Below are 13,941 nucleotides of genomic sequence, written 5' to 3' on the forward strand. Positions count from 1 at the left end.
CTGCTTTACATCCAATTCCATAGTTCTTTCTCTGGATGTGGATGGCATTTTGCCTCAATATTTCTTTTCGGAATGTTTTAAGTCCTTGAAATGCTGTGAAGGGCTAAGTCTATCAGGAATACTCCTTGCACACTGTGGTTGTTACTGTGTATAATGTTTTCCTGATTCTGCTCATTTCACTCAGCATTAGTTTACATACATCTTTCCAGGTTTTTCTGAAGTCTGAATGTTCATTTCTTATAGCACAAAAGCATTCCATTCTATTTATCTACCACAGCTTATTCAGCCATTCCCCAGTTGATGGGCATTCCTTCAATTTCCAGTTCTTGGACACCACAAAAAAAGATCTGCTGTAAGTATTTTTGTACATGTGGCACGTTTTCCCATTTTTATGATTTCTTTTGGATATAGTCCTAAAAGCAATATTGCTGGTTCAAAGGATATGCACATTTCTGTAGACATTTGGGAATAGTTCTAATTTGCTCTCCAGAATGAATGGATCAGTTCACAGCTCCACCAACAATGAATTAGTGTTCCAATCTCCCACATCTTCTCCAACATTTATCATCTACCTGTTTTGTCACGTTATTATCAATATTCTTAAAACTGTTATCATTACTTAGGAAATTTGAAAGAAATATTGTGTTTGAGTTGTGTATGATGGGGTGATTCTAAAAGACAAAATTTGGTAGGGAAAGGTAAGATGGAACAATTATCTCAAAAAATGATATGAAAGGAAGAACTATTACAGAAGAAGCAGGTGGTAATATTGGAGCCTTATTCTCTTCTGGGTAGAAGATGAAACTATACATTTGAAGAGGTTTAAAAGTCTTCAGGTCTTCTAGAACTGTGAGAAAAATGAGGGACAGAGAGGGATACTCTTTTAAAATGCTGTATAGAATAAGATTAGGAGGATGGGGGAGAATATAAGGGAAGGAATTTTAGCAGGTTGATAAAATGAGGGATAAGAAAATAAGGGGAAGGGATAATGGAAGAGGGATAGGGTACAAAGAGATGTTGAGAAGGAAAAAAGGAAGTAAAAATAAGATGCAGGGAAATTCACAAATAGTAATTAGAACCTTGTCAAATCTTTAAGCGTATGAGTCATTACCCAATTGATAAATGGTCATAGGAAATGAAAAGGTAGTTTTACAAAGAATAAATTAAAACAATTTATAGTCATATTTAAAATGCTCTAAATCGTCATTGATTAGAGAAATGCAAGTTAAAACAACTTTGAGATATCATTTTATGCCTACCATGTTGGCTAAAATGATAGAAGAGGAAAGTAACAAATGTTGAAGAAGACAGAAAAAATGGGAAACTAATTTCTGTTTGTGGAATTATAAAATGATCCAACCATTTTGTAAAGCAATTCGGAATTATGCCCAAAGAGTTATTAAAATACCCTATACCCTTTGAACATAATAAAAGAACATTATATACAGTGATAGCAGTATTGTTTTAAGAACAACATTGAGAAAATCAGTTATTTTTTCTATTATAAATACCCAAATTAACTATAAAGGACATATGAAGAAAGACACTATCCAGATCCAGAGAAAGACCTGATAAATAGAAGTTTATGTAGTGTAAGTTATAAATATATATTACATATGTGTATATACACACATATGCATGTGTATACACACACACGCGCACACACACACATATATATATAAATACATCTATGTATGTGTGTATATATATATAAATGAGTCTCACAGTAGTCATCTCTGGGGAAGGAAAAATTATATAATAATTTTGTTGTATATATGAAGGGAATAGCAAGGTGTTTATAGTAGACTTGCAGTTTCATGTACAATCATCTTTTTATTGTACTATTATGGAAATGCTTGTTTTATTCCTTAAATCAAAAACAATAAAAAAACCAAAAAGTATTATTTCCTTTATAAGGTACCTTTTTTACTGACATGTAAGATAATACTAGAATTTATTAATAATCATATCATATATAAAATTGCATGTAGCTTATAATTAACTAAAATCTTTAAATTTTGATATTAAGTAGTGATAAGTCTTATCTCATTTAAACTGCATTTAGGTAGTTAGTTACTTGGACGTTAAGGCCAAGACTTCACATTTATCTTTAATAAATTTAATCTCCATAGTTTGAGTCCAGCTCAGTCTGTAAAGTTCTTCCTGGATCCTAATTTTTCCATCCAACACAATAGCCATCTGCAGCAGTTATGTAGTATCAAAACATTTGATAAGCATGTCTTCTTTATCTTCACTAGAACTGGAGGAAGAAAAGGAGGAGAAAGAAGAAAGGTTGAGGAGAAAAACAATGAGGGAGAAGACAATGAGAATTACGGGAAAGTTATAAACAATAAGTTGGCACTGATAAATTTATCAGAACTCTTTGAATATAATGAATCAATGAACTGTATATCCAATCAAATACACTAGAAGCCCATGTCTTCACATTCTAAGGTAATCACAATTAACTGCCAAATACCCCAAATTTCTTGCCATTCCAGTACAGCATCCACTCAGTTATGAAAGTGATTTTCCTAAAGCACAGATACGACCATGTTACTGCTCTACCCATTAAACTCCAGTGGCTCCATATTGCCTCCAGGATCAACAATACAATTTCTGTTTAACATTGTAACAGTATTTTATTTTTCTCCCAATTTCATGTAAAAAGAATTTGAACTTTCTTTTTTTTTTAATTTTGAGTTCCAAATTCTCTCCCTCCTGCCTTCCCCCACCCTTTTCCTGAGAAAGTAAGCTAATTTTGTTTAAATTAAACAGGAGCAATCAGGAGATGTATATTTCCATATTAATCATGTTTTGAAAGAAAACACAGATCAAAAAAATAAAAAAAAAATAAAGCAAAAACTAGTGTGCTTTGAGCTGCATTCAGACTCCATTATTTCTTTCTCTGGAGGTTGATAATATTTTTCATTATGAGACCATTGGAATTATCTCGTTTTGCTAGGAATAGTTAAGTCATTCACAATTGACTAACAGAAATAGTGGTTGATCAGTGGGATAGATTAGGTACACAATACATAGTGGTAAATGACCATAGTAATCTAGTGTTTGATAAACGTAAAGACCCTAGTTTCTGAGATAAGAACTCATTAGACAAAAACTGCTAGGACAAGTACAAAACAGTATGGTAGAAAATAGGTATACACCAACATCTTACATCATATACTAACATAAGGTCAAAATGAGTATACAATTTAGATACAAAGGGTTATACAACATTGCCCTCTCACCTTCATAAACCTGAATAAGCACATCAGATTGGTTGTCCAAATAGGTAGTAAAGATTTGTGTCTGCTTGGTGGGGATGGTGGTATTATATTATGTTTGATCAGAACAGTCATAACTCTACCAGCAGTTTGAACTCCAAGGGAAAGAGGGGTGACATCCAACAGCATCAAGTCCTGCACCCTCTCAGATTTATCTTCAGACAAAATGGCAGCCCAGACAGCTGCACCATAAACAGCAGTCTCATCAGGACTAATACACTTATTGAGCTCCTTGCCATTGAAGATGTCCTGCAGAAGCTTTTGGATTTTGGGAATTCGAGTGGAACCACCCACCAGGATGATGTCATGAATCTGTGATTTATATAGCTTGGCATCTCTTAAGGCCTTTTCCACAGGGTCCAGTGTGCCACGGAAGAGATCAGCATTCAGTTCTTCAAAATAGGCTCAAGTGATTGATATATAGAAGTTGATACCTTCATAGAGGGAGTCAATCTCAGTACTGGCCTGGATACTAGAAGAGAGGGTGTGTTTTGCACATTCATGAGTAGTGAGAAGACAGTGAACAGCCCTCTTCTTCTCACTGATGTCCTTCTTGTGCTTTTGCTTGAACTTGGCAATGAAATGGTTGACTATTCGATTGTCAAAGTCCTCCCCACCCAAGGGGTGTTCCCAGCCATGCACTTGACCTCAAAGATGCCACTTTCAATGGTAAGAATGGAGACATCAAAAGTACCACCTCCAAGGTCAAAGATCAACACATTTCTCTCTGCACCAACCTTTCTGTCCAAGTCATAAGCAATAGCAGCAGCAGTTGGTTCACTGATGATTCAGAGCACATTGAGACCAGTGATGGTTCCAGCATCTTTAGTGGCCTGATGATGAGAAACATTGAAATAGGCTGGTACTGTGACAACGTCATTTGTGACAGTCTTCCTAAGGTAAGCTTTAGCAATTTCTTTCATCTTGGTCAAGACCATAGAAGATACTTTTTATGGATAGAAATTTTTGGTCTCCCCTTTGTACTCCACTTGGACCTTAGGCCTGCCTGTGTCATTCACTACTGTAAAAGGCCAATGCTTCATGTCTGATGTACAATTGCATCATCAAATCTGTGACCAATCAGATGTGTGGCATCAAAAACTGTGTTGTTAGGGTTCATTGGAACTTGATTCTTTGCAGTACCACTGATTAAACATTCTGTGTCAGTGAAGGCGACATAGCTGCTAGTGGTCCTGTTTCTTTGGTCATTAGCAATAATCTTCACTTTCCCATGTTGGAAGACTCCCACACAGGATCAAGTGGTGCCAAGATCAATGTTAACTGCAGGTCCCTTCAACATGGTTGCTGGGAAGTTGGGGGTCATAGCTGACCACTGTGGAGAAAGGAGGGTTGCTGTTGCACTGAGTAAGCATGTGTAAACTTAATAGATGCATAGTTTGAGAATGCATGAAGCAGGGAGACAATTATAACACTATCTCAACACGCAAAATACCAATTCTTTCCCATTTTTTGAAATGAACCATTCCCTTTTAGTAGTTACCTGCATTCATGTCAATCAGAGGCTTATTTTGGGTCCCCAAGCTTCTTTTCCTTTCATCAAGTGTTCTTGGGGACTGCAGATCTTGATGGGGTTTCTTTACTCTTTGGTCTCTTTCCCAAGAGTAACTGATGAGGATAGAAGAACTGCTTGAAAGAGTTTCAGGGGAATGAAATACTCTGTCCTGACAAAGTCTTAAATTTTCTTTTTTGTGTGAGGACTTGTAGACTTTATTTTTTTTGAAACTTTTTTTTTTATTTTTTTATTATGATGATTTTATTTGTTTTCAGTGTTCTACAATCACTTCCATATATCTCAGATTTCTTTCCCATTCCTACCTCTCCTCTCCTACTTCCCCACTCTCTCCCTGACAGCATGCAATTTTATCTACACATACATTCCTATTAAATACATTTTCACCTTAGTCATGTGTGTAGAAAATTAAAATGAATGGGAGAAATCATAAAACAAAACAAAACATGACATAAAACAAAATGATCTGCTTCATTCTTTTCCAAATGTTTATTTATTTATTTCTCATTTTTGACATTGATTTCCACAAAATTTTAAATTCCAAATATTCTTCCCATCTCTCCCCTTCCCTACTCCATAATGCCTTGCATTCTGATTACCCCTTCCCTCAATGTGGCCTCCCTTCTATCACACCCCTCTTTCCCATATCCCCATTGTCTCTCTTCTCTTGTAGGCCAAGATAGATTTCTATACCCAATTATCTGTATTTCTTATTTCCCAGTTGTATGCAAAAACAATTCTCAACATTCATTTCTAATACTTTGAATTTCAACTTCTCTCCCTTCCTCCCTCCAAACCCATTCCCACTGACAAGGTAAACAATTCAATATGGGCTATATATGTATAGTTTTGCAAAGGATTTCCACAATGGTCATGTTGTGTAAAGCTAACTATATTTCCCTCCATCCTATCCTGCCCCTCATTTATTCCATTCTCTCTTCTGACCTTGACCCTCCTCAAAAGCGTTTACTTCTAATTACTTCCTTCTCCCATTTGCCCTCCCTTCTATCATGCCCCTCACCCCACTTGCCCCCTTCTCCCCTAGCATCCTGTAGTAAAAGATAGATTTTCATACCAAATTGAGTGAGCATGTTATTTCCTGCTTAAGCCAGATGTGAAGAGAATAAGCTTCACTTTTTTCCTCTCACTTCCTCCTTTTTCCCTTTCATTGAAAAAGTTTTTTTCTTGCCTCTTTTATGAGTTATAAATTGCCCCATTTCATTTCTCCCTTTCTTTTCCCAATATATTCCTCTCTCACAGCTCAATTTTATTTTTTGATACCATCCCTTCTTATTCAACACATCCTGTGTTCTCTGTCTATGTGTATGTGTATGTGTGTGTGTGCATGTGCGTGTGTGTGTGTGTGTGTATAGTCCCTCCAACTATGCAAATACTGAGAAAAGTCTCAAGACTTACAAATATTATCTTTCCATGTAGGAATGTAAAGAGTTCAATGTTAGAAAGTGCCTTATGATTTCTCTTTCCTGTTTACCTTTTCATGTTTTTCTTGATTCTTGTGTTGGAAAGTCAAATTTTCCATTCAGTTCTGGTCTTTTCATCAAAAATGCTTGGAAGTGCTCAATATCATTGAAAGACAATTTTTTCCCCTGAAGTATTATACTCATCTTTGCTGGGTAGGTTCTAATCCTAGCTCCTTAGACTTCTGGAATATCATATTCCAAGCCCTTCAATCCCTTAATGTAGAAGCTGCCAGATTCTGGGTTATCCTGATTGCATTTCCACAATACTTGAATTATTTCTTTCTAGCTGCTTCCAATATTTCCTCCTTGACCTGGCAAGTCTGAAATTTGGCTACAACATTCCTAGAATTTCTCTTTTTGGTTCTCTCTCAAGACATGATAGGTAGATTCTTTCAATATTTATTTTGCTCTCTAGTTCTAGAATATCAGGGCAGTTTTCCTTGATAATTGCATGAAAGATCATGTCTAGGCTCTTTTTTTGATCATGGCTTTCAGGTAGTCCCATAATTTTTAAATCGTCTCTCCTAGATCTATTTTTCAGGTCAGTTGTTTTTTTTTTACCAGTGAGATCTTTCACATTATCTTCCATTTTTTCATTCTTTAAGCTTTATTTTGTAATAAATTGGTTTCTCATAAAGTCATTAACTTCCATCTGTTGCGTTCTAATTTTTTAAAGAACTCTTTTCTTCAGTGAGATTTTCAACCTCTTTTTCCATTTAGCTAGTTCTACTTTTCAAAGCATTCTTCTCTTCACTGGATTTTTGGACTTCTTCTCAGTTGATTTAGCCTATTTTTAATGGTGTTATTCTCATCAGAATTTTTTTAGGTGTCCTTTATCAAGCTGTTGACTCACTTTTCATGATTTTCTTGCATGGCTCTCATTTCTCTCCCCAATTTTTCCTCCACCTCTCTTACTTGATTTTCAAAATCCTTTTTTGAGCTCTTCCATGACCTGAGACCATTGAGTATTTATTTTGGAGACCTCTGATGGTAAGCATTATTCTTCCTCATCTGAAGAATGGAAGAAAATACCTGTTTACTGAGAAAGCATCCTTCTAGAGTCTTATTTTTTCCCTTTCTTGGGCATTTTCCCAGCTAGTTACTTGACTTTTCAGTCCTTTGTCAAAACAAGGGTATATTCTGGGGACCTATAAGTTCTCATTTCCTCCAACGTGGCTCAATCAAAGGAGAAGAGGTTACTCCTCTCCTGACCTGTGCTCTGGCCTGGGAGCTACCAAAGGTTTTCTGCCTGGGATCTACAAGTAGAATTCCCTTTCCAGAGCTTCCACCATCTCTACCACATCAGCCAGCACTCTTCCTCACACCTGGATCAGCACTAGGGACTGAAACCCAGATCAGTGACTAAATTCCCCTAGGGGCTTTAAGCAGAGGCCTCCAAAAATGAATGCTACTGTAGCTGCCACTGTTGCTTAATGTCAGGCACAGGGGAGGACTCTGTTCCCTTCTCACCCAGGAGAAAAAAACTTTTCCACTGACCTTTGAAGTGGCTTTGGCAATTGTTGGTACAAGGATTTGAAAACCTCTGCTGCTGAGGATTCTAAACCACAGACCTGTTGCAGTCCTGTCCCTGCTATTTCACGTGGCCAAGGCTGGGCTTGATCAGTGGGCTGCACTCTGCTCCACACTCTGTGAGATAGATCTTTCCTGTTGGCCTTCCAGGCTATCTTGATCAGGAAATCTCTTTCACTGTTTTTTTGTGGCTTCTGATGCTCTAGAATTTGTTTACAGTCATTTTTTACAGGTATTTTATGGACTGTGTGGGAAGAGCTAGAGTGTGTGCCTCTTTTTTCTCTGCCATCTTGGCCCCTCCCCCTCATTTGCTTCATTCTGTGATTAAATTTCATAGTTCTTTCTCTGTATGTGGAAGGCATTTTGCCTTTAGACATCATTGGGAATTTTTTAAGTTCTTGCAATGCATTGAAGTACTAAGTCTACCAGAAAAATTCCTTGCACACTGTGGTTGTTGCTGTGTACAAAGTTCTCCTGGTTCTGCTCCTTTCATTCAACATCAGTTCATGTAAGTCCTTCTAGGCCTCTCTGAAGTCTTTCTGTTCATCATTTCTTATAGCACAATAGTATTCCATTTTATTCTTATACCACAATTATTCAGATATTGAGACTGAAAAAAAAAAACAGCAAGTCAGACTTTGGGTGTACAGACCTTGACCTTGCTGTCTTCCTACAGTTATATGCTTTGGTCTTTCTCTGATTTTTTGTTCTGCCCTTCTTCATCATCTGAAAGGATAGAAGAAAACATCTTTTCACCAAGAAAGCAAACGTCTATAGTCTTATTTTTCCCCTTTTGGGGCATTTCTTCATGTAACTACTTGACTTTTGAGTCCTTTTTCAAGTGGAGGATATACTGCCTCAGGTTTCAGAGGTTTTGTGCAATATTCTCCAAGATATCTTTAGAGGCCTGTAAGTTCTCAGTTCCTCCAAAGTGGCATAGTCAAGGGAGAAGTGTTACTCTTCTGGCCTATGGTCTGGTCTGTGAGCAACCAGGATCACTCTTCTGTCCTGAAACTGTGAGTAGGATTCCCTCTCCACATCTAACACCAGAGCTCCTTCTCACCCCAGGACCTTCACTCAGGACTGAGATCCAGATCAACTGCTAAATTTCCCCAGGGTGTGTAGCCAGAAAGCTCCAGAAGTGGCTGTTGTTGTATCAGTGGCTTCAACCACCCTGGGGCTAGGATCAGATGGATCTCCCCTCTCATCCAAGTGAAAGAGCTTTTTCACTGACCTTTGAAGCTGTCTTTGGTGTTTGTGGGTTGAAAAATCTGGAAGTTGCAGCAGTTGCCCATGATTCAGCACTCTGAAGCCTGCTGCAGTCCTGTCTGTGTCAGTGGCCCCATGCTAGGCTGTACTGTGCCCAGATCCCAGTGCAATAGCCTCTTCCTGTCTGTCTTCTAGGCTGTCTTGTGTTGGAAATCTGTTTCACTGTCATTTTGTGGCTTCTGCTGTTCTAGAATTTGTTTAGAGTAATTTTTACAGGTATTTTAAGAGCTTTGTAGGGAGAGCTCAAGCAGGTCCCTGCCTCCACTCCACCATCTTAGCTCCATCTCCTAATTCCTTTTTTAAATGTGCTAGATTTGAAGGGAAACACTAATTCTTTCTCACATAGCTTTCTAATTGACTTGGAAAACTTCCTGTCCACCATGACTTTTATGCTTCTATATACACAAAGTCTCCTTATATAAAGTTTAAAATTTATCCTGTTCAGTCGTTTCTCTTATCATTTTTATTCAAACCTTTTTGTTGTTTAAACACAATCAGTTTACAATTTTTCTTGGTTTGCTCAGCTAAGTTTCAGCCAAGATGTGTTGCATAAAAGTAAGTTATAATTAAAACCAAAATTTTTGCTTGGTGTCTACGTAGTTTAAGGTATTACTGGCATAGTGACTGTTGGATATTACAGGGTCACAGTGACTAAAATCTTATCACATAGTGATTTGAATATTGATAACTTTTAAGTTTCCAAGTGTCCATTAAAATAAAAATATATTTGTTTCTTAATGTCCAATAAGACTTGAATAATAGTATCTCATGCGGATTGACTCACACCTAGCAAAGTGCAGGTGATGTGTACAGAGATACTTGAGAGAGATATTTAAAATGATAACAAAGAGTCAAAGGTAAGCTCTTCTACCTTCATGAATTTCCTTATGGTTGTCTCTGATGAAAGTAATTTAAATCAATTTATTTTACTGGGAGTTGTTTCTTTTAAAACATCATTACTAAAATTAATGAAAGGGATTAGTAACGCACCCTTTCTTGAAATTTAAAGCAATAAATGAAATTTGTATTCATAGGAATAGCCACCCTGTACATTACACATGATTTTCCAAATCTGATTCATAATCACCAAAAGTTATGCAATGGCTACAAATTTGTAAATAAGGACTTCAATTCTGTTTACATAACAGATGACTTTTTAAAATTCTATTTGCTGAATTTTTTTATATTAATCTAATACTGACATTGCTGCTACTTTACAAAAGATGTTTCTTTTCTTACTGAGTAACTTATACGGCTGTATAACTTAAATTATGGTTTGGAAAATCATTAAAAACAAAAAAATATACAAAGTTATTTTAGACTTTCCTTCTACAGGGTGGATCATGAGAAGGAAATATGGGGAAGGCATGGTGTTACATGTACTAGGCACTCAAAGTACCATACATGAATATTTAATAACAATAGCTATTGTCTTTTTATTTCCATTTTGTACCATAGTTTCTGTTCATTTGACCAGATCTGTATAACGCAAAGTAAACTAGAATAATGAGAACAATTTAGTTCAAATTCATCAGACAAGCAAGTCAGTCAGTCTGACCAATCTGAATCAAACCAATCTTGAAGTCAAGAATCTTCCTTGATTCTTAATTATCACCAAAAGCATTAGTTGTGTCTCTAGACAAATGACAGTTAAGGTGATAAAGTTAAGTAGATAACGTCCTGGCTTTTACAGTATACATTACATATCTACACAGTTTAATTTCATTATATGATTGACAATAATTAATTTTACTTTCTGAAGTGCAAGTTGGCTTATACACTAGAAAACTAGCTTCCTATTCTCTTTAGATTCTCTCTTTGAACTTATTTAGTCTATGAGAAAAGCCTAGAATATCATCTAACACTGCTCCATAAGCACATAGCCCACTGCACTCAACAAAACAAAAGTAGAACATTTCAGGTACAACCTCAAACGCACACCATTACTTCCATTTGCTGGCCAATAATCATTCGTCATTTCTCCTCCTCTTTTTCTCCTTGTTTTGTACTTCTTGTTCTCCCTCTTCCTCTTCTTGTTCTTGTTATTGTGATTGTTCTTTTTACCCTTCTTTCTCCTTTCTTTCTTCTCCTTCTTCTTTCAACAGTCCTCATCACTAATACTTCTAAGAGTCCCTCACTCCTTTGTCAAGATTGTGAACATGGAGATTTTTTTCCCCTATACAGATCAAGAAGGGAGAAAAAAGGGACTTAGAATTTGAATATTAATATTTAAGATGCTGAGATATTAATGTTTATGTTCGAACTAAAGTTCATCAACTAGTCAAAGGCCAAAGACAAAACATAATCACATATCTTCATTGACAAAGTTATACGTTACATAATGGCTTATTAATTAGACTGTTGGCATCTGATCTGTTTAGGGGCAGTAAGGACATTCAAATAGTGACTTTTGAGCATGGTCACACAATTTATGTGTTTACATTTATTGGTAAAATTTATTCAGCATCCTATTAAAATAACAAGAAAGTGAAGAGGATGTGTCATGTCAACTACATATTAGCTTATCATTATCTTCATATTATCTAGATAGTTTTTTCTATACTTGAATGTGTACTACATTAGTACACTCTTTGGAGTGCTGAGGATGATATCTTGTCTCCTGAGATTTCCATCATTTGAAAATTGATTATCATTTTCCTTTAATCACTAACCATTTATCAAATAAAAAATGACTAGTACTGAATTCACAAGCCAATTATTTCTCTTTAACAATCTTAAAAGAAGTCATAATTTGCTTCCATAAAAAGAACTGTTTTGGAATAGTTAAATTTTGTGAGGTTCCAATTTACATTTTGTAAAACATTCTGGTAAAATGTGACATGGATAGCTCTGCAGCTGCCACAGTCATTTACTTTACTATCAAATATTCCAAAAGGGTTCTCAGTGATTTTCCAATTTTGTTGTATGGTACATCAGTTGGCAAACCTCCATTGTTTTTCCTCTATAAGCAAGGCTAAAAGCAGGTGGGCTTACTAAAGTATAAGGCAGATTCCAGAGTCCCTAGTTTTGTTTTTATACATTGGAAAGGTAATTCATTGGCCACAAAAAGAGTTTTTTCCCTGTCATCTTTCCCTTGTCTGTGGTATTGTTAGTCCTCAAGCTGGCTACCAGAGCTGGGTCGCTGGTCTCAGAGACAGGAAAATAGAATTAAAGTTAATGAGATTTATGAACTGGAAGCAAGCCTAGTTAGACTAGACTAAGGACCAAGGTTCAAAGTCACAGGTTGCATTATTTCTGATTCATGGTTGGCATAATGCAAAACACTGACCTGAGTGATGTGAAAGCTATAAACATTAATAAGACATGTTACCCCACTTCTAGAAGAATATGGTAGAAATGGGAGAAAATAGTAAAAACAAGAAAATCAAATACAAATTTAAAATGCAGTTTACAAAAAGAACTTTGAATAAGATAACATGAGACATTCATATGTGAAACAGATAACATTCTGCTAGAGTGATTGGGCCAATTTTCCTGAAGAAGATAGCTCCAGTTTTCTTGAAAGTGGTAGGATTTGGTAACTGAGGATTAGACAACCTTCAGAGAGTAGGTATAAGGTTTTTTGCTTTGTTTTGTTTTATGAATAAAGGCCAAGAGACAGGAAAGCATAGAACACAGTTGGAGGATTATGAAGTTTCTAGTTTGGTAAGACCAGGGAAAATGTAAAGGTGTAGTATGGATAAACCTGAAAAAATAGGTTAGATAAAGATTATGATGGCCTCAAATCCCAGGCTAGAAATTGTGCACATTATTTAAGGACCTCCATAATCTGATTTCATAATGCACCTTGATATGCCCCTATGAATGTAGCTCATGTTGAAGCCAAACTTTACTATTCTTTGCTCTCCTCTCCCAAATTTACATGCTAGCTACCTCCTCCATGCCACTTATCATTCTGTCTCTATCCTGGGAATCCCCTACTCCTCATTCCACTTCACCTTACCTGTTAAATTCCTTTACAAACCCTACTAGCCTCATTCTCCGAAATGGTAACCACATTCTCCTTTAGGTTTCATAGGACATTTTTTCCCAGATTCTTCTCCTGTTCTTTCAATGTAAAATATTATCATTAAGTCTGTTTATGACTTATCCCACTCTGAGTTGTTAAGCTCTATAAGGTAAGTGAATAAGACTTACCTGAACTTTGTAATGGCCCCAGCACCAAGCCAAATTTCTGAATACAGTAGGTATTTGATAAATTCTTGAGAAAGGAAGGAAGGAAGGAAGGAAGGAAGGAAGGAAGGAAGGAAGGAAGGAAGGAAGGAAGGAAGAAAGGAAGGAAGGAAGGAGAAGGCAGTGTGAACCATTCTACATTTTTACTCAAGGAAATGACACAGTAAAATCTATACATTTGGACATTAAGAAACTTTAAAAAACAACAGAATAAGAGCTTATGCCAACATTATTAAATATTTTATGTGTAAAAACAGAAAAGCATCAAGAACTCTTGGACAATGCCAGCTTTAACTGTAAACTCTGTCATTTTAGTATCTCTGGACTCATACAGCTTTCCATGGTCATAACATAATTAATGAACTCAATGGTAGTTAACATATACCTCAGAACTAAGCCCAATATGTTCATTTGTGTTTATAATACCAACAGGGATCATTTTGAGACAAAACATTTCCATTTATGTCTCTCATGGAGAGGGGATTGATGAAAATTCTGTTCACATAAAAGGAGTCAAAAAAGATCCTATATTGTTGCCATCTGAAAACTATTATCAGAGGTAGATACCACTACTACCTCTGTGAGCTGGGGCTTTATAATTACCTAACTAAATACATTTGATAATATTCACTTGCATAAACTTTTAAAG

At 36.2% G+C, this 13,941-nt stretch overlaps 1 pseudogene; it reads right to left on the reverse strand.

The window, feature by feature from the left end:
* Nucleotides 1–3,186: 3,186 nt before the first annotated feature.
* Nucleotides 3,187–13,097, reverse strand: LOC140507845 (heat shock cognate 71 kDa protein pseudogene; annotated as a pseudogene).
* Nucleotides 13,098–13,941: the final 844 nt, after the last annotated feature.

This window comes from Notamacropus eugenii, chromosome 5, assembly GCF_028372415.1.
Source record: "Notamacropus eugenii isolate mMacEug1 chromosome 5, mMacEug1.pri_v2, whole genome shotgun sequence".
NCBI lineage: Eukaryota > Metazoa > Chordata > Mammalia > Diprotodontia > Macropodidae > Notamacropus > Notamacropus eugenii.